The sequence below is a fragment of the Pantherophis guttatus genome, chromosome 1 (assembly GCF_059756535.1).
Source record: "Pantherophis guttatus breed Tessera chromosome 1, ASM5975653v1, whole genome shotgun sequence".
Classification (NCBI taxonomy): Eukaryota; Metazoa; Chordata; class Lepidosauria; order Squamata; family Colubridae; genus Pantherophis; species Pantherophis guttatus.
Window position 1 is genome coordinate 301385842 of NC_142063.1, and position 21165 is coordinate 301407006.

The 21165-nt window shown below is 38.7% G+C and overlaps 1 long non-coding RNA gene across 3 annotated transcripts; it reads right to left on the reverse strand.

The window, feature by feature from the left end:
• Positions 1-16261: 16261 nt before the first annotated feature.
• LOC117671416 (uncharacterized) lies at positions 16262-21063 on the reverse strand. Of its 3 annotated transcripts, XR_004592847.3 has the most exons (4): positions 20983-21063; positions 19940-20046; positions 18246-18370; positions 17330-17547 (listed from the first exon to the last, which is right to left on the reverse strand). It is a non-coding gene; the product is annotated as an uncharacterized LOC117671416 (long non-coding RNA). The 3 variants fall into 3 exon arrangements; XR_015733943.1 differs by lacking the exons at positions 17330-17547; positions 18246-18370 and adding an exon at positions 16262-16666; XR_009622690.2 differs by lacking the exon at positions 18246-18370.
• Positions 21064-21165: the final 102 nt, after the last annotated feature.

Genomic DNA, 21165 nt, shown 5'->3' on the forward strand with positions numbered 1-21165 from the left:
TTTCCAAGTAGATGTCAACTGGATCAAATGAGATTTATCATTGAATAGCATTTTAGGGATTTAAATTGATAGGCTGCATATATCTTTTGTAGGTACATCCTGCGAGCAGTGAGAGGGAGGTTTGTGCTACGCCGGACAATTATTTTGTCTTCTTACCATCCTCACCATTTTTTCATACTTTCCAAAAATAGGACTGGTTCTTTTCTCACAATGCACTCTGTATTTTCTGTGGATTAGTCTGGCATCATTTCTTCAGACCCGGAACTGAAGATATTTTCACACAACTTCTTCACCACAAGAGTGAAGAAGATCATAAAATGCTAACTCAGTGGAAGAAATATCATCACCTGGGCAATTCCAAACATGAGATATACAGCTTCAAAAGTAACTGGACTCAAGAGAACTAAGAGGCCTGGATAAAAAGACCAGGAAAATGATAATGAATCATGCCCATCATCTTGGTAAGTAGAGTCAACAGACTCTACTTACCAAGGAAAATAGGCAGGCATGGAATGTTGAAAAAGAAAAAAGGATATTGGAAGAATATCTGCAAGACACTGAAGAAGATGCACCGAAACTAATATAACATGAAACTGAATACTGGAGAGACAAAACTGGCCTACAAAAGTCCAAATGAAGAATAGAAAAGAGTTATAGCAAGGCAAAGTATTACATGGCCAAATACATAAAATCCCTAGCAGGCAAAGCAGATAACCAGACCTGGCAATGGCTAAGAGCAGAAAAGTTGAAGAAAGAGACAGAAGGGTTAATTATGGCTGCAGAAGACCAAGTATTAAGAACAAATAAACACAAAACCAGAATTGAGGAGTTAGCCACTGATAGCAAATGCTGCCTCTTCAGAGAAGCTGAAGAAACAGTGGACCACCTACTTAAGGTGGCAAGGAGGTCACACCAGCTGACTACAAACAATGGCATGACAAATTAGCAACAATGGTGCATGGGATGTTCTGCCAAAAATATCATTTGCCTGCAAGTAAGAACTGGTGGGAATCACAAAATAGACAAAGTAGTAGAAAATGAAGAAACTAAAGTGTTCTAGGACTTTAAAATTCAAATGGACAAACACCTGCCACATAACATCGCAGATTTAACAATTGTTGATAAGAAAGACAAAAAAGTATGGATACTGGATGTTGTAGTACCTGGAGACAGAAGTATAGAAGAGAAAGAACTTGAGAAAATTACAAAATACAAAGTCCTGCAAATAAAAGTAGAATGATTATGGCAAAAGAAAGCAAGGATAGTACCAATAGTGATAGGTGGCTTTGGTGCAATCTCAAAACTTTGAATGCCATCTGCATTAACAAAATCATCATCAGTCAATTGCAAAAAGCAGCTTTATTGGAACAGCTTATTTCCAGCAACAATAACTTTATCATTATAAAACAACCAATGTCTATGGAGATTCTCAGCCATCCAGTCATGGTTATCCTAAAGATGCTTTTTCAAGAGGCAACTGGACTTTCTGGTTTTTCTTTGAAGATGTTTCACTTCTCACCCAAGAAGCTTCTTCAGCTGAAGAAACTTCTTGGGTGAGAAGTGAAACATCTTCAAAGAAAAACCAGAAAGTTCAGTTACCTCTTGAAAAAGCATCTTTGGGACTATCAAACAATGACAACTACCTATCCCAGGTCCTTGGGAAGGACTTGATAGGTGGAGAGAAATACAAAATCCAGTCTAAACATCTGGCTGACTGTGGGCAAGTATAATAATAATAGCTGCTCCAGACATTATAGCTTTGTTCAAGATTCGTCTGGGAGGTATTGCCATGAATGGCGTGAACGAGTTTTTAATGTTCTTAATGTTTTTAATTTTTAAATGTTTTTTATAATGATTTTTGAAAATGTATTGTGAGCCACCCTGAGTCTTCGGAGAGGGGCGGCATATAAATTGAATTAATTAAATTAAATTAAATTAATTAAATTAAATGATTATGTGCCAATTGCTTTATACTCCTCAGCAAATGGCAACCATAGTTGATGGCCACTGGTCCATCAGATATTGTCTTGTCTTTCAGTGCTATTATCTGTTTATGGATATGGGTATTATCATTAATTACCCATCAAAATCTACCTACAGCCTTTAATGAATAAAGAATGAAAAGTATATGTAGAAAGATGTTAAAGCAGCAATTCAGTAGAGAGTTGTCTGGTCATTTACATGGAAGTACTCAGAACTTATTTCTGAGCAGACATGAACGTGATGTCTACTGATTGTGCTGTCAGAATTTTGAATATTTTATTTATTTATATCTTGCTTTTTTACAAATAACTCAATGCGGAGAACATGAATCCTCCTTTCTCTTCTTATTTTCCTGACAACCACAAACGTGTGAAGTGAGTTGGGCTGAGAAAGAGTGATTGGCCCAAGGTCATCTAGCTAGCTTTCATGGCTAAGGCAGGATTTGAACTCATGGTCTCTTGTTTTCTAGCCTGGTACCTTGGAGATTGGTTACAGCTTTAGGCTTCAGAACCAAATGAATGAATTCATGACATTGAATGACAGTTTGCATAGGCCTTTTGTAAACTGGATTGAAGTTTATAGAATTTTGGGGAGTACCTAATTATTTTTGGAGTAAAACGGATGATGAAACATAAAAGTGATGCCTTCTATGTATGAAAAAGAAAGCATAAGATTGGGAGGTAGGGGAAGGGATGCTTAATAAACTTAGAAAGAAAAAGTCATTTGGAATAACTTTTGGTGACCTTCAAAAGAACATTCAAGTTTTGTTAAATTTAATTCCTGCAATGTCTGCTATATTGTCTCATGGGAACTGGATGTTTGACGTATCGGCGGCTTTCTCACATATAAAATGTTTCATCAGAGTATTGAGGACTGTAGGAAAATTAGTTCTGCCAGCCCTTCTGCTGCCTTTTGAGTTTCATGAAGATGCTAAAGTTCACCAGTTTCAATAATTTGAAAGAAAGTAAAATAAAAATAAACTTTTTATCCCCTTCTCTCTCTCAGCCTTGCCCCACAGAAGCCTCCCCTATCCTATCCCCTAGTTGCTGCTGTGAAAGTTAAACTGAAACTGAAACTCCTCTCCTCTGCTTGTGTTTTGCATTTGGAACAGATTTCTTTTCAGGTGGGGAGGGGAGTAGATCTCCTTAGCATCAGAGTATGGAACAGATTTCTTTTCAGGTGGGGAGGGGGAGTAAAACTCCTTAACATCAGAGGGCTGTTTGGAAAGTGAAACATTATTTGCTGTGTGAATAAAAAGGAGACAGGAAAGAGCCTGGCCGTGGCTTAACTAAAGTGTTCTGTATTAAAGCTGCTTCCTGCTGTGAAAGTAAAACTGAAAGTGAAACTCCTCTCCTCTGCATGTGTTTTTGCATTTGGAACAGATTTCTTTTCAGGTGGGGAGAAGGGAGAAGATCTCCTTAGCATCAGAGCCAGGGGTGGGTTCTACTTACCTTTACTACCGGTTCGTAATGGGGCCATGTGGGTGCTCTCGCTTTGCTCGCTCGCCCGCACGCTCTTCTGCGCAAGTGCAGAAGCATTTTGATGATGTTGGGGTCGGTGGACAACCCACCACTGATCAGAACATGTTAATAATAATATAGGAAATACTAATGCTCTGATGGTCATTTTGAAAAATCCTTTCTTAGTGAGCACCTAGAAGCCAAGAGGAACATAGGTGGCAAATTTCAAGTTCGTAGGCTTTACGGTTCTGGAGATTTTGTGATTACAGCGTGAGTGGTTTTTGCTTTTATATATATAGATTATAGTATTTGGCAAACAAAGTGGGAAAGAGAACCTAGTTCTACATCCTTATTGGTGATACAGTGAAGGCTATGCATAGTTAGGCTGTGCACAGATATTTGGTACTGAGATCCAAACCAAATTTTTGGAACATCTTTTATATAGTGCTTCACAAAGCTTTTGGGAAGAGCATGGAATTTCTTCCTTTGTTATTGTTATAATAATAACTTATTGTAGAATAAAATATTATCCCTATTCATCATTTTGGGGTAATTTCACTCTCTCTTATTGAAGAAATCTTCTTCACATATTTTCTAAAGGATTTCCAGTATATCAAGAGCTGCAATGGCACAGTGGTTAGAATGCAGTACTGCAGGCTATTTCTGCTGACTGCCGGCTGCCTTCAATTTGGCAGTTCAAATCTGACCAGACTCAAGGTTGACTCAGTCTTCCATCCTTCCGAGGTGGGTAAAATGAGGACCCAGATTGTTGGGGGCAATATGCTGACTCTGTAAACCACTTAGACAGGTCTGTAAAAGCACTGTGAAGCCATATATAAGCCTTAAGTGCTATTGCTATTGCTATTGCTATATCTTCACAATCATATCATTGACTGGATAAATCACTGGCTCTTTCCCTCTCTGCATCCAGAATAATTGGGATGCTACAAGACAGCAAAACAAGATTTGGTTTATTTGTATAAGTAGGTCTTTATTGTTTTAATTTAATAAATAAATAAATAATAAATAATAATTTTATTTCTATACCGCCCTTCTTCCGAAGGACTGAGGGCGGTGTACAGCCTATTTAAAAACACAGACAAAACAGCAATTAAAATTTAAAATAATTAAATAAATTTGGCTCAGATTTAAAACCCCAAAAAATTTAAATACCCCAATTTAAAACTATTATGTTGATAGTCTGGCCTGGCGGAACAACAGGGTCTTCAGTGCGCAGCGAAAGACCCAGAGGTCGGCGATCTTACATATTTCTGGGGGCAGTTCATTCCACAGGGCTGGGGCTCCCAAAGAGAAGGCCCTCCCCCTGGGTGTCGCCAGCTGACATAACTTGGCCGATGGCACCCGGAGGAGACCCTCTCTGTGGGAGCGAACTGGTCGGTGGGAGGCTATTGGTGGCAGAAGACGGTCTCGGAGGTACCTGGGTCCTATGCCATGGAGCGCTTTAAAGGTGGTAACCAACACCTTGAATCGCACCCGGAAGACCACTGGGAGCCAGTGCAGCTCGCGCAGGAGGGGTGTCACATGGGCGCAACGAGTTGCGCCCATAACCACCCGCGCGGCTGCATTCTGGACCAGTTGGAGCCTCCGAGTGCTCTTCAAGGGGAGCCCCATGTAGAGAGCATTACAATAGTCCAACCGGGATGTAACAAGGGCGTGAGTGACCGTGCGCAGGGTGTCCCGGTCCAGAAAGGGCTGCAACTGGCGAATCAGGCGAACCTGATAGAAGGCCCCCCTGGCCACGGCCGTCATATGCTCTTCTAAAGACAGCCGCGCATCCAGGAGGACATCCAGATTGTGATCCCTCTCCGTGGGGGGCAAAGATTCACCCCCAATAGTCAGCGATGGCACCTGCTGACTATATCGGGGCACCGGAAGCCACAGCCACTCGGTCTTGGAGGGTTTGAGTCTGAGCCTGTTCCTCCCCATCCAGACCCGCACGGCCTCCAGGCAGTGAGACATCAAATAAAGGGCATCGTTGGGGTGGTCTGGGGTGGAGATGTACAACTGAGTATCATCAGCGTACAGATGGCACTTCACCCCAAAACCACGGATGATCTCACCTAGCGGCTTCACATAAATGTTGAACAGGAGGGGCGAGAGGACCGACCCATGTGGCACTCCCCATGCGAGACGCCTCGAGGTCGACCTCTGTCCCCCTGCCAACACGAACTGCGAGCGGTCGGAGAGGAAGGAGGAGAACCACCGCAAAACGGTGCCCCCTATTCCTAACCCCCTCAATCGCTGCAGCATGATACCATGGTCGATGGTATCAAAAGCTGCTGAGAGATCTAATAGGAGTAGGACAGAGGAGCAACCCCTGTCCCGAGCCCTCCAGAGATCATCCACCACCGCGACCAATGCCGTTTCTGTGCTGTACCCCTGCCTGAAGCCCGACTGGTACGGGTCTAGATAGATAGCTTCATCCAGGTGCCGGGGAAGTTGTTGTGCCACCATGCTCTCAACAACCTTCGCCACAAAACAAAGGTTGGAGACTGGACAATAGTTGGCTAATTCAGCCGGGTCCAGGGAAGGCTTCTTGAGGAGGGGCCTCACTACCGCCTCTTTCAAGGCGGCAGGAATTTGGCCGAATTCCTTTTCTTTCCAGATATTGAAAGATGAGATAAGGATATCAGATCCAAATGAAAAACAACATTGTTTTGAATAGTGATAAAAGAATAACATATCTCTTTTACAAAGTTCTGATTTATTAAAACCTGATACTTTCCCACAATCGTTGGACCTGGAACATTTCAACATTTCAAGGAAATTATTGATCTCAGATTGACAACTTCTCAGGAGCTTTAACCAGCAAAGTAATGTAAGTTTGCCATTTTAATGGGACTATCCCATGAAACTATTTGCCCATATATACCACCCTTGTTCCTTTCCATTCAAAGTTGGTGAGTTCCTTTTTTTTTACTTACATGTCAGAAGTGATCTTATATCAACAGGAGATCATGGTGATCTGGTTTTGATATAACTTCAAATTTTAATGAAGACAAAAAAACAAAACAAAACATAAAAGCATGGTGTGAGCAAGGTGTGCAGTTTGAATGTTCAACGGACAAATCTTCATGTTTTATTAAGGCGCCCAATTTTTTCAGCTGATGTTTGGAAATGTTTACCAGGAGCTAAACTTCAACCAAAGGAATATTATATTTGTTTTTGTGCCATAAGGTCAGCATCAACTGTACTACCCACTCCTGTTTGTAATCTGCATGCCAATTTGGATATCCATATACCATATCTACTTCAGTTAATAAAGGAGGCCATTCAATGGAATTTGAATTGCTTTAGTGTTTGGCCATCTAAAGATTCCTCATTATTTTTGCTGGTGCAGATGTACAGTAGGCCAAAAATGGTTAGACATATGTCATCTCAATGAAATTCAATAAAGGCATAATGCATGGTTTAAAAATTACCACTGATGTAATATGGGATCATGGGGTGTTCTGGTTCAGTCAAAAGATTTATATTCCTCATTTGTACATTTCTTTCTGGATTCCACCAGAGATCAGTAGACTGAAGGCTATATATAAAATAGTTTTTTATATTTTGGGTTAGGGACTAGTAAAGATTCTGCACTTAATTTGAAGGCCTGGTGCACAGGGTATTTGGATAGATTCATACTGATCCATTGCCAATATGCTGTCATGAAATAAATACCTTTGCTGTAGGGGATACCCATATAACTTTTTCACATGTTCTGTATTGCCGGTCCATTGTTACCAGAGGGAACAATTAATTGTACTGGGAAAAGAAAAAAAAGAAAGAAAGATTAAACCCCCCTACAAAACTGAAGAAATACTTCATAGGTTTGAGCACAAAGTATACAATAGTGAGGAATTTTGTGGTATTACTGAGCATTCTTCAACAACATCTGGAGGGTGTCAGGTTATCAATCCTTGTTTTGCCAGAATGACTTCCCGATTGGGTGAACATGGGCCCTTTACCTGTAGTTTAACTTTGTTAGACTTCAATGTTTATTCTGTAATGTTTCAGTATTTTAAAAATAATACCCTCACTGCCAGTGCAGAAAGAAAACATGGCAAGTGGTTGGAATGGTGTGTGGTAACAACCTTGGGAGACAGGAAAAAGTCTTAGTTAGGAGAACAGTTGGACAAGAGATAGCTTAACCCAAAGTTATTTGCCACACCCACATTTCTTTTGTGGGCTAAGATGGTTCTTGTCTCCTGGTTGGCAATCTTTTCCCTGTCTCCCAAAATCATTCCCACATGCCAAAGATAGAGCATACCTTATGATACTAAAAGCTACCAAGAGGTTGAAACTACCAAGAGGATCAGGACAGGACTATCCCTATTCAGGTTCTGGCACAGGTCAACAATGAAAGCATTAGTACATCCAAATATTATTAACACGGGAAATATTAGATATAAAGATATTTTATCAGAAAAGGGGGAACTGAAAACGAAACAAAAATTAGAAGAACAAGGGATTGATATGGAGTGGTACACACAATTGCAAATACAATCGAGATATGAAAAAGATGCAAAGTTATACTGTTTTTATTTGGAAATGACAGAATTGGATGAGATACAGGAACAGATGAGAGAATGATTAAAAAATGGTATTGTTACTTACTTTCTATTAAATTAGAAGAACAAGTAAAAGAAACAATGATAGCATAGGCAAAAAACTTTGGATACACAATAGAGTTAGATAAATGGCAGCATTTTTATTATTATTTTATTTTGTTTTTATTATTGTGAGCCGCCCTGAGTCCATTGGGAGATAGGGCGGCATATAAGCCAAATAAAATAAATAAATAAATAAATAAATAAATAAATAAATAAATAAATAAATAAATAAATAAATAAATAAATAAATAAAACTATGGGAAAGAAACTATAAGTTAACAATGGCAACAGCATACAAAGAGAATTTGTATAAAATGTTTTATAGATGGCATATGTTTTATAGATGGCAAATGTTATATAGATGGCAGATTGAAAGATTGGCAAAAATGTTTAAAGATAAATCAACTAAATGTTGGAAATGTCACCAGACACCGGGATCGTATTACCATATGTGCTGGACATGTACAGAAGCGAGAAATTATTGGGCAAAAATTCAGATTTGGTTAGAGAAAATGACTCAGCAACATATTGATTTAAAACCAGAGCTATTTCTGTTGGGTATATTACGTGAGAAAATTACTAAAGAAAATGTATATTTGATTATTCATGTAATAACTGCAGCGAGAATTGTATTTGCACAAAATTGGAAAGCGGAAAAAATCCCTACAGAGGGAGAGGTAATTAAGAAAATATTAGAATGTGCAGAAATTAATAGATTAACATTAGCAATTAAAGGGAAGGAAGAATTGGAATATTACAACATGGGGATAATTTTCTTATTGGATAGAAAATGAATATGGACAAAAAGCGGTGCAAAATTAAATAAAACCGGAAGAAAAATGCTTTAACGGGAGATATATTAAATTGAAATGTAAAAGCAAAGAAATATAAATATTATGATGACACAAAATTTGTACCCAGATGACACACTGAATGATAAATTATGTAATGTTTGTTTTAAAAAAGTAGAAAACTTTTTATAAAAAAAAATAATCTCAAGAAGGTGACTCTTGCCAAAAAGGGTATTGGCCACCTGGAAAAGTATTGCTGATGCAATGAGGAAGGAAAAGTAAGAATATTTGCTTTTTCTTATTACTGCAGAGTAGAATTGAAAAGTATGCTTGTACCCATGCTTGGTCAAAATCAGTCTCACTTGCAGCATGTCCATGTGTCAATCCTACTATGCAGGGGTGGGTTCTACTTACCTTTACTACCGGTTTGCAGCGGGGCTGCATGCTCTCTCTTCTGCGCATGCGCAGAAGCGTTTTGATGACATTGGGGTCAGTGGGCGGAGCCTCCAGCCAGTTTTACTACCGGTTCTATAGAACCGGTGCGAACCGGGGGCAACCCACCACTGTTACCGTGTCATCTCTCAGAGACCTTCAGAGAACCAGGATTAGGATTGGCATAAAAATATTGCTCAGAGTGATTCTGTCAAGGCCTCAAGATACTACTTCTTCCTAGAGAAGTTCTCATCTGTTTTCTTCTCAAGATTGTTATGGGGATTCCTAAGTACACACTACAAACTATCTGGATCCATAACACATCTAGGGTGGACCATCTGTGATGTGCTATATAAGAAATGATTGGCAGTCAGGTACATCTTGATCAGGAACTGATCTGACCACAACAAAGAGCAGATTGTAATTTCCCATGCATCCAAATCAAGCAGCTAGTGGTTGTACACAAACATAAGACCTAATGTGTAGCTCATCCACCCACACTTGTAGCTGAAAAGGTCTATGATTATCATAGAGCTTTGAATGCCTGACCCATGTCCACTAGAGACTGAAATTGCCCAGTATTAACAGTCAAGGCGTTTGCGCTATCAGGCCATCATCAGATCCAAGCACTCAGAAAAAGATCCTAAGGAGCAATAGGAAAGCTGATACATCCAAGGACCTCTGTCTTGTTCCTTTGGTTTATCTGAACACAGCAGTACTCATATCTAACCACAACCAGAACAATGACTCTGGCTATTGATGAAGTGTCACAATAAATCGATTCCAACCTTCTTCCTTGGTCCTAGTGTTAGGGTTGGTGCAGGATTCAAAATGTGGCTAGGCAAATTTCAATAATACATGCCAGTTCTGCCCAGTCATCCACCATAAAATTGTAGATAGAGATATTGTCTTATTACAGATAGATCTAGCATTGACTTTCATCATCCTGTTCTCTTTCTCTCAGCTCACTTCAAGTTCCTATCTATCAATTAATGTTATATAGGTCTATGTCCCTACCATGGATGCACTGAGGAATTTTATGGCAAATTATGTTAGGAGTTAAATTTAATGTTTAGAACATATGTAATCTTACTAATGGAAAACTGGGATATAAAGTTGGATAAGTGGAAGCATCTTGAATCACAGGAAGCTTTGGATTGGGTAGAAACAATAATGTAGGTGATAAGTTAACAGAGTTTTGCAAAGATAATTCTTTGCTCATTGATAGTATTTATTTGAAGCATCATAAATACATACTTTGCACAGACATTTCTGGATGGACAACATCAGAATCAGATCAACTACATATTATGAAACAGATGATGGAGAAATGTAATCAATCAATCAATCAATCAATCAATCAAGATACTTCTAGTTAGATTGTGTAACAGACTATGAATTACTACTGTCAAATATACAGATTATGTTTAGATAATTAAAGAGAACTGCCCTGGTGAGCTCTGACATGGAGGCATATAATTAAAACAGAAAAGCATGTTCAATACACTTGATTTATGTAAAAGAGAACTGAGATGCTATGGGAGACAGTAAGACATTATGAAACAGATCAGGGGTGGGTTCTACTTACCTTTACTATTGGTTCGGAATGGGATCGTGCTCACGCGCTCGCTTCGAAGCTTCTGCACATGCGCAGATTGCTGATGATGACATGCAGAGCAGTGGGCGGGGCCTCCCGCCGGTTTTACTACCGGTTCTTGCGAACTGGTCCGAACTGGGGGCAACCCACCACTGAAAAGTTGCAGAAAAACACATTCTCAAGATTTCAAAGAAGAGATCCCAGTGACTTTCAGAACAATCTAATGATATCTAGAGAGATATCTGTCTGTCTCCTGTACTAACAGTATATTGAAGTAAGTGGCTATATGGAAGACTGAGTGTAATCCCCAATTATCACTTATGTAAGAAGTTGGGTATTTGTTAACATTTGTTAACACTTAATTTCAAAATCAACCATTTCTCTTTCACTGAAATGTATAATTCCTGTACATTGCTGTATGATGTATAAAGTATGATCATTAAAGTAACCTAGTGTAGATTTACACATACAGCTGAAGACTATAGTTACTTTGTTGTAACTTACTTTTGCAAGACACTTGGAATGCATCCTACTTCTGTCATTTTAGGATAGATGGGAGAAAGAGATAAATGGCGGGTAGAATGTTTTAAAAGAGAAAGTAGTAGGTGAAGAAATCTGATTAAAGAATGCATCTGTTTCTTATTCATTTTTTCACAAAAAATATATGCCCATGTGTTTTTATTTTAAATTTGTATGCATGTTTTTATCCTTGTGTCAACTATTAAGTAAATAGAAGCATTGCAAATCCATTTTCCAGTGAAGTTTGGTTAGGAATATTTGTATACATTGTGTGGGAGATAATTTGACAGCTAATTGGATCTTTGAAAAGAGTCAACTCCCTGCAGAACTTGTAATTTGAAATACCTGCTTCTTCTGTACTGCTCTTTGCCATATGCCAATAATTGTTTTGGATATGAAGTTACACTACCCTTCAAAGTGCATTTTTGACATGCTTTGCCACAGCTTTGTATAACGCAAAACAGTGTGACATAATGGGTTCCAGCGCAACAAACACAACTGGAACAAGGACTTAAATTTAAAGTAAAACCAAATGCGATTTCTCTTATTTTCTATATCCTATTTCTGAAGTTAGCACTACTTCCGAACTGTGTGTGGACATGATGTTAAGGCACTTACTGATGTTCACTAGATTTAGCTTGGGGCTTAGATGAAAGTTGTACTGAAGATGTGTTTGGGAAATGTGTGTTTTGCCAAAACTAGCCAGCTTTAATGTCTAAGAACTCTAAAGTCTGTCATTAATGGTAACATCCCCTTTCATTAATTGGATGTTTGTATTGGCCAACCACTTTAAGTTGCCGGAGATTGTAGAAAGAGAGACAGAGAAAAGTCATGTGTTTGCCAGAAAATGTTCAATGTTTGCATTCATAGTAAGGATTGTTTAAGCTAGCCAATAGTGTTCTATCCCAGAAGATGTTGCAATTCCCAAGAGCATCCTCTGCAGTTTGTACTGGTATCATCTTCTTCAAACATATATGCAGCATGATCATTTTACATTCTGCATAGTGACATGATGTGAAAACAAGTTTCCTTCTGGGCACAAAAGGTGCACATATGGATCTAGTTAAGTCCATATGGATATAATAGGTGCTTTGTTTGGTATCTGCCTCTCATCAAAGACCAATGTTAGTAGTACAGAACTGGAATGTCTAAGGCCACTTTTATAACACCAACAATACCCATATGACTCTAGTCCAGGGCAAAAATTCATGTCCTCTGAATCCAATAGCTTATTGGTGGTCAGTTAGTAAATGGGATTGGATGATTTTGTTTTAAAAGAATTACTTCCTTCTCTTTAGTGTTTCTCACATTTACTAGTCAAAACAAATAGTGATCTGTCCTTCACATGCGCACTACTAATTTAGCCCTTTGGGAAACCTGGTGCCATGCACAGGGTAGGTGATAATGCTGGTTGGAAATTCTGGAAGATGTCCTTCCAACAAATCTCCAGAGCATGAATTTGGAAGGTTGCTTGCAATTACAAAATGTATATAATGACTTTGATTCTGAAGAAGACACTGATTGTTTCATTCAATTATCAGTTTGTTTAGAGAGGGTTAGAAAATTGTTTCCTGACTACTAAAATGCTACTGCCACATCTATGACACTCTAACGGTGAATTTAGATGTAATATCTGAGAACTTGTATCATTTGTTGGTTTACAGGCTCTGGGGACAAACTGTTGTGGCCCGTCAGCGGCCTGTGCAGCTAGTAGCTGATTCCAACAGCAAGGAGGCTGGTGTGGTGCTGCACCAGCAGCCTTGCAGCTGGCACTCGAGTCAGACAATGAGGAGGCTGGAGAAGATGTGGTGCCAGAGGTGGGGATTCAGCCAGGGCCTTCAGAACCTCCAGAAGCTCCTATAAGTGAAGGAAGAAGAAGAGGAGAGCCTCTTCTCGATGCATGGGTGCGCAGAGTTGCCAAAAGGCAGGAGTGGCTCCTCAGGAGGATGTCTCCTCGAGAGTAAGGCTTGGGGCTAATTGGCCACTCCCTTAGCCTATTTAAGGAAGGACGACGACTGAGGCAATTTGCAGGGAACAACTTCATTCACTCTCCTTCATCTTGATCTTAGTTCTTTTATCAGTTTCCTGCAAATTGTTTCTGGGCTTTCTGCCAATCATAGTAAGATTACGATTATTTATTCTTTGGATTCTTGTAGGCTGTTAAGAAAGTTAATTAACAGCCTTTGTTTGAAAAAGACTGATTTAATTTAGTAAACTAAGGTTTGTACAGACTTTGTGTGTGCTGCATTCTTTGGGATCCGTAGCTGGGGCAGAACACAAACAGACACTTTTTCTTTCAGTTTCATCCTATTAAGTTTCCGATTGAATTCAATTTCAATTCAATTTGAATCAATTTTTTTAAAAGTGAAAATTTAGACTAAGAGACTAAAGAGAAAAGAGAGTGAAAACTCCAAGTTAGATCACCCCGGTCATACCACAGGAGATTTTTTTTCATACAAATAACTAGACTGGAAAGCAAGTTTCCAATTACTGTTTCACTTCATACTAATTAATTTTCTGAAGTTATAATTGAAGTTATAATTATGTCGAACAAAAATGCCATTGCAGTTACCGAACTGCGTGTTTAACTGATTAAAGACGGCTCAAGAGTCCTGAGTGAAGACAGAGAGTAGAGCTCAATTATCTTAGGTAGATCTTGAGCCAGAATGTTTCTAATATTATTTTCCACAGGCAAGCACACTGCTCCTGTATCTACTAACAACTGAAAAACCATTCTTAGACAATATATTCATGTTTTACTTGATTCTGTGAGAGTAAATTTCCCACAATGCCTTCCTGAGTTCTTCAGTGGCACATAAGAAGCTATTAGCGTCATGGGAAAAGTGGTCTAGGAAAGAAAGAAAAAGAATCGGTAGATAGATCATATAACATATTGCGGTGCTTCAGAATGTCCTCATTCTGCCACTGTCCTAGCAATTAAATAAAATAAAAATGACTGAACAAACCCAAATGTTTAACCTTGATTGAAGACAGTGAAAGAACGTTTTTGAGTAAAAACTTTTTGTTCCATGAAATGACTTTACTTGGAATTTCCTGTGGGATAGAAATGTTACATTTTTGAGTAGCTCTCTTATTTAGGGAAAAGAGAACAACCAGAATGGTAAAGCTATTACATTTTTGTGAGTGTACTTACTTTTGGACTCCACTGACTGGTAATATAGAAACCTTGGAAGCACTTGAAATCCAAGTCCTTCAGAAAATATCAAGATATTTCATCCATTATTTTATGTTAAGACCAGAAGTCATAATTTTTATGATTGGATCAAGCTTTAAATTAAATTTGTAAAACATAAATATTTTATTTATTTACTTATTAATCAAATTTATACTACTGCCCATCTCACTAAAGGTTTGTCTGGATGGCACACAAACAAAGAAACAAATTTGAGGCATTGATCTGATATATTTCTGATAATGTCGTAAATATACATGCTTTATTTTTATTACTATCTATCAGCACTATCATATTTTGTTTCTTTGAAACTCTATAAGCCAAATAGTATGGGAAATGCTTGTATTCGTTATTAGAGCTTCTGTTTAAGAGGTATTTCATTTTAGTCTTTTATAAAAATGCATTTGTGACCACTAGTTACTTTCATTGTTCATATGTACCTGAGTTTGCCCACATGACATATGCATAGATATGTTTCCAGTTAATTGTTAACATGTATGGTATAATGGTGACTCTAACACTTATCCTTATGCTGTGCCATGAATAGTCTCCTTTCATTTAAGTTTGGGTTTTACTGACATGATGGCTAAGTATGAAGAAGAATTTTGTTTGGCCCCATTTATGAGTGAACTGATTCACACTTCCTGACTCATGCATAGCCCCAGATCCAATTATTCTTTGGACTCTACACTTCTCCAAATCTCAGGGCCTGTTAGGGAGACACGTACCGTATGTTTCAGAGTATAAGATGCTTTCCCCCACCTAAAAGAGGATAAAAATTTGGATGCGTCTTATACACTGAATGTAGCCCCACCCACCCGCTGGCAGGGATTGGCTGCGGTGAATGGGCTGTGGCGAATGGGCCGTCCAGATGAATACCGGATGGATGCTGGAAGGCAAAGGCAGATTTTTTTTCTTGTTTTCCTCCCCACAAAAGGTAGGTGCGTTTTATAGTCCGGAGTGTCTTATACTCTGAAAAATACGGTAATCATAACATCTGGGATTTGGGTCCAAATCCCAGAGTGTCCAACTGTCAATTACATTTCATCCTGAAACCAGGGCTGGAATAGGAAGTAAATATAACTTTAGAGAAAGAAGCACTAAATAAAACTTTGAATCTGTGGTCGGAAGAGTACTGGGTACCATGCTGCCATACAGGGAAAACCTAAGTGCAGATCATCTGATTCTGTGCTTTTGCCACAGCTTGAGATTACAAAAGGAGAGCAGGTGATAAAGTTTGCCAAGTGTCTACCAAGCCACTACTTTACTTGATGAGTTGCATTTGGCACTGTGGCTCAGAGGTTATATAGGCTTCCTTCCTTTAAATTATGAAGAGCTATAGCCTTAATTCTGCTCAGATGGCAAAGCTGCTGTTGAAGGCCGCTTTCAACCTTCCTTGAAAAAATTTTTGGGCCTGGCAATGGGACTTTAATTTCCCATAAGGCTTCAAACCAATTCCATCAGGACCACTGCAGGAAACAAGTGGCAATTCTTATATCTGCCATTATGGTCTACTGCCATAAGGAAAACATATTAAGCCCTGTTAGATCTCATACCAACATTATACTGGCTGCCTGTTGTTTCTGGAGAAAATCGAAAAGATGGTTTAAGATTTAAGGTAGAACTATTTTAAGATCATTTGGATTGATGTCTAAAATTACCTAATTCCTCAATGTATTTGTTTATTTGCATTTTCCCCATCCTTTGCATAATGGCTTAGCCAAGGGAAACTTCACCTTCCTACCAACATTCTTGCATTAACATTCTCCAATTTTGCAAGATACATCCCCACATGATTTTATATTGGTTTTGATTCATTATAATCCATGCAAACTATCTCACAACAGAAGTTTTCTCTTGCTAGTGATGAAAAACTCCTGCAGAGGGCAGGGCAGATGGAGTGGTGAGGGCCAGCATGCTGCCTGACTTATAAAGCTCTCATTCTTTTTGGTCAGGGCCTGACCATCTGTGGGTGGAAAAGGACCGTTATTGCACAGCAGGAGTCTTGTTGAGCTTGGCCTGAGTCTCTTTGTCTTCGCCCCTCCTGATCTTGAATGAGGAGGGTATGTATACTGAGAAAGAGAGAGGAGAGAGAAGAAACCCTAGTGAGAATTTTGCAAGGAAATGGAGGTGGTGGAGTGGTGGCAGTAGAACGGTTGAAATTCTAAAAGTTTTTTTTTTTTTAAAAAATGACTGATGGTGGGAAGAGTACCGTAAAGTCAATGAATAATTCACTGTCCTGCTTGAGTATCTTGGGAATGTGCCATGTAAAACAATAATATCTTCCAAGTAAGCAGGAAGGAGACTGAGAGAGAGTGGCAGGGGGAGAGGGAGAGAAAGTACTTGGATCTTTGCATTGAGTTCCTGCCAGATTTGGATACGCCACTTTTTATAAATTTTGCACATTTCTTTTATTAAATATTTGATGGGGAGTTCTGCTTCAGACTATAAATTAGTATTGATTGTGTACAGGAGATTTGACAAATAGTATTTGTGACCAATCTCATTGGCTCCGAGTTTTCTTATGTTACATTGATTATTGCTCTTTTGGAATCATCAAAATCCTGACACTTTCACAACTTAAACCTTTCTTTACTGAGAAAATTCTTCTATCTGCTGCAAGACATTTAGCTAATATTGACTTTCCAATTCCCCTTTTGTGCATACGTACAGCTGTGCTCCAACTATCAGAATACCTGTTACCATTGTATGGATCAGGGACTGAAAATTGTAAGGTAGTTGAAGGCATCACTTTATTTATTTACTTACTTATTTTTTTTTAATGTACATTTCATTTTTCTTAATCACCCATCTCCCTCAGAGATGTTGGTGGTTGTTTTGAAAGCTGTGTTGTGAAACTGATGTAAAAAAAGGGGGACGAGCTTTGATCACATGGTCACACGCTCCATCTTGATTTTGTTTTAATCCTTCCCTCTAAAAGACTGGCTGTTTCCTTTGGATAAAATAAAGATGTAGAAATTGGTAACGTTGCTTTCAGTTGGCTTATTCAGAGACAGTTGGCAAATATTCATGTGGAAAAAACACCCATTTTTGTCAGGAAGGCATAAACACATCTGGGCTGAAAACTACTTTAGTCCTTTGAATAGCAAGCCATGGGTCAATTGAAGAAATGGTCTGTCCCAAGGCAAAGAATTACAATGAGATCAAAATGGTAAGATGGCTCTTGAGTATTCAACATTTTTCTTCTTCTATTACAAAATGTTTACAATTTAGTATCAACTTTTGAAAGGACTCAAGGGCAGCTGTTAAAGCCTGCATGCAGCTGAGGGGGACTCACTTATCAGAAACCCAGATTTGTCAATGACAGTGGGCTGCACCAGATCAAAGATGTTAGTTATTGGCAGCAAATCTAAATATACAGTCAGCAATGCTAATGAATGTAGGCCTTCAGTTATTTCAATATTTCTAATTCTCCATTTATTTTCTGTAAAAAGCCTAGATTGTCTAATGCATACTTTCCTGCTCTGCCAAGGACAATTATATTAATTACCCAGAATTCTCTGCATATTAAAAAGCTGCTTTTTACAATAACATAATTTAGGAGGCCCTATGGAGTTTGTCTTTAATTTTATGAGATATGTTTCAAAGGCTTACATATTCCTTAGTGCACTAGTCTCAAACTTAAATTACCTCACGTACAGCTTCTTTTTTAGATTTCACAACATGCTTTCATCTTATTGTGGGACAGAGGTATTTGGAAAATATTAAAACACAATAAAGGCAGGCTCTCAACTTCTGCATATTACATTCCATGCCTTTAACATAAAAAACAACATGAATTGTAAGTATGAACACTGCTTTAACACTTAGGGAATGATTACCTGTAGACAATCTATATATATAAAAGCCAAATACCACTTATTCATCACAAAATCTCCAGAACGATAAAGCCTACAAACTTGAAATTTGGCACATATGTTCCTCTTGGCTTCTAGGTGCTCATTAAGAAAGGATTTTTTGAAATGACCATCAGATCATTAGTATTTCATATATAGTGTTATATTCGCATGCTCTGATGCTAAGGAGCTAGATGTTCTACTCCCCCTCCCCACCGGAAAATAACTCTGTTCCAACTGCCAGTTGCCTTATATTAACACACTCTGATGCTACCCCTTTGCTAAACTGGGTGTGGGCGTGGCCGTGGCCAGCGTATGACTCATCTGGCCTGTGGGCTAGGACATTCTACTCCCCCTTCCCCTCTGTTCCAACTGCTAGTTGCCTTATATTAATATGCTCTGATGCTATGGAGTTACACATTCTACATTAAGTTTCAGGCTTTAAGTGTCAATTTATCACGCCTGATCACATAGTTTCATAGCGAAGCATGGGCGTCTGGCTAGTAAATCTATAAACCTGTGTGATCATTAGTGGAACTGACCACCATAAAAATCCACAATAAACATTTTCAGATTCTGCAAGACAATTTTCTGCCAAAATATCCTTTGGCTGTGAGAATATTTGAAATCACAATGGTAAAAGAATGCCCACTTTCTGAACTGTAAAGACATACAAATGTAAACCTTGGCCTTGGTCAGTCAGCAAGCATAACAGGCAGTCAAATTAAATCTAATTTAGGATGCAGAAGGAAATTTAAAGGAAAAACTTCCATTTTTTCTGGTGGCAGCAACCCTTATGCTTGTGGAAATAATTGTTGAACAGTATTTTGTGGGAGGGAGAAAGACCAGCCGCTGTCATACAATTTACTTGTTAGAAAGTATACTCCAGTTTTCCAGTTGTAGAGGGCGTTCAGTAGTGGAACGTGCAATTCCATTTCCCCTTATAAACTCTACCAGTTCAGCAACTTAGTCTAAAATGTTTGTGCATAATTATAAATAAAGTGAAAGGAAAATGTAAATCTAAATGTTCTAACTATAAACAAAGTCTATATTAGGAACCAAAGAAAGACAAATTCTCTATACTTATTTATTTGCTACGTGAATTAATTTTTCCCAAAACTTACTGCCATAAATCAGGGAGGATTTGTCTCCCTCTAATTTCTGGTTCCAGAATGTTTTTCAGCCTTGGCAACTTTAAGATGTGTGGACTACAACTCCCAGTTGCTAAGGTTGAGAAACAGTGATGTAGACTATGGTCATTTATGAGCACAGAACAGAACTTACGTACTGGAAAAATATTAGCATTGTGTTGGTTTGCAAATTAGAAAAACTGTAAGAAGAATGGCTGCTGCTTAACCTGTTTGTTAACACTTGTAGTTCTACCAGGCAATTTGCATCTATTTATATAATACTGGTCTTCTCAGGTAAAACCAGTTTATGTATTCTGGGATTCTACAACTACTGTCCCAATCGTTGTCAAGAATTTACCTGTGTAATTTGAAGAAGAGTTGGACCATTATCAGTAGAATGTCTTTCTTGTCAGTGAATGAGAGAGCAGTTATGTATTTTGAATTCTTTCCCTGGTCACAAGCAATCTGGAATGAATGAGAACGGGGAGGATGTCTGGATGAAACTATCCCATAGAGACATATTAAAGTCAGTAAGAGGTGAACTATGATCTTTCAGACCTCAATCCAAGTATTGTAGACTATACTTCTCCAGACAAATCATTTGAAATATGAATATGGTATGCCTGGCCTTTATTTAAGATGTCATGGGGAATAGCTACCAGAAGGATGGAAGCCTCTCATGAGACCTTTTTAGGTGTGAGTCAAAATGTAAGATTCCTCCTCCCCCCTCATTGAAAATCTCAGTATGCTGCAGAATGATTTGATTCTGAGCAAACCTAACTAAACCCACAACTTGGAGATTTCCCTACGCACTGCAGTCAGCCTACATTTTATTTTCCTGTTTCAGACTAAGACTATATATCATGAATAGAGATTTTTATACGGTTACGGTCAGACAAGTTTTAGTTGAAACATTGTCTAGAGCTAAAAGTACCCAAAGTGCTAGAATTACAGGAAAAACCCTTCCTTATGTATTTTATAATTTTCTTTGAGAGAAAGCAATATTATCAACCTAGAGCAAGACCTGGGAACTGGGGAGAGGAACAGATGGGAATTCAGAGATCTGGAGGTCTGCATTTCTTTTGTGGGACAAAGAATAATTATGCTTGCTTTAAAGATGTGCAACTTTCAGCTTCTGGATAGCCTGTTCTTTTAACCATTGCAACCAATTCTACGTGGGACAAACATCACATCGATTAAAAACCAGGATCCATGAACACCGACTGGCGGTCAAACACCACATTCCCAAATCCTTAATTTCTACTCACAACTGACACCAAACAGCACCAGTTCAATTGGAGCAACACAAAAATCATCAGCCACGCTAACACTTGCCACGCTCATGAATTCATCGAAGCCTGGCACTCCACAAGCAATCCATCAATAGACACACTGACCTACCAAAGCCTACGAACTCCTCAGAGTCCAAATCAACTGCACAGCCAGTCAGAGACAGCACTGACCCTCAACCAACCCACGCAACCCCCCCACCAGCAGTTCACCTGACTCTGACCTGATGTAATCTCCTTGTCACAAGACCCATCACAAAACCCTCACTTGACCCACCCACACCTGAAGCCCATA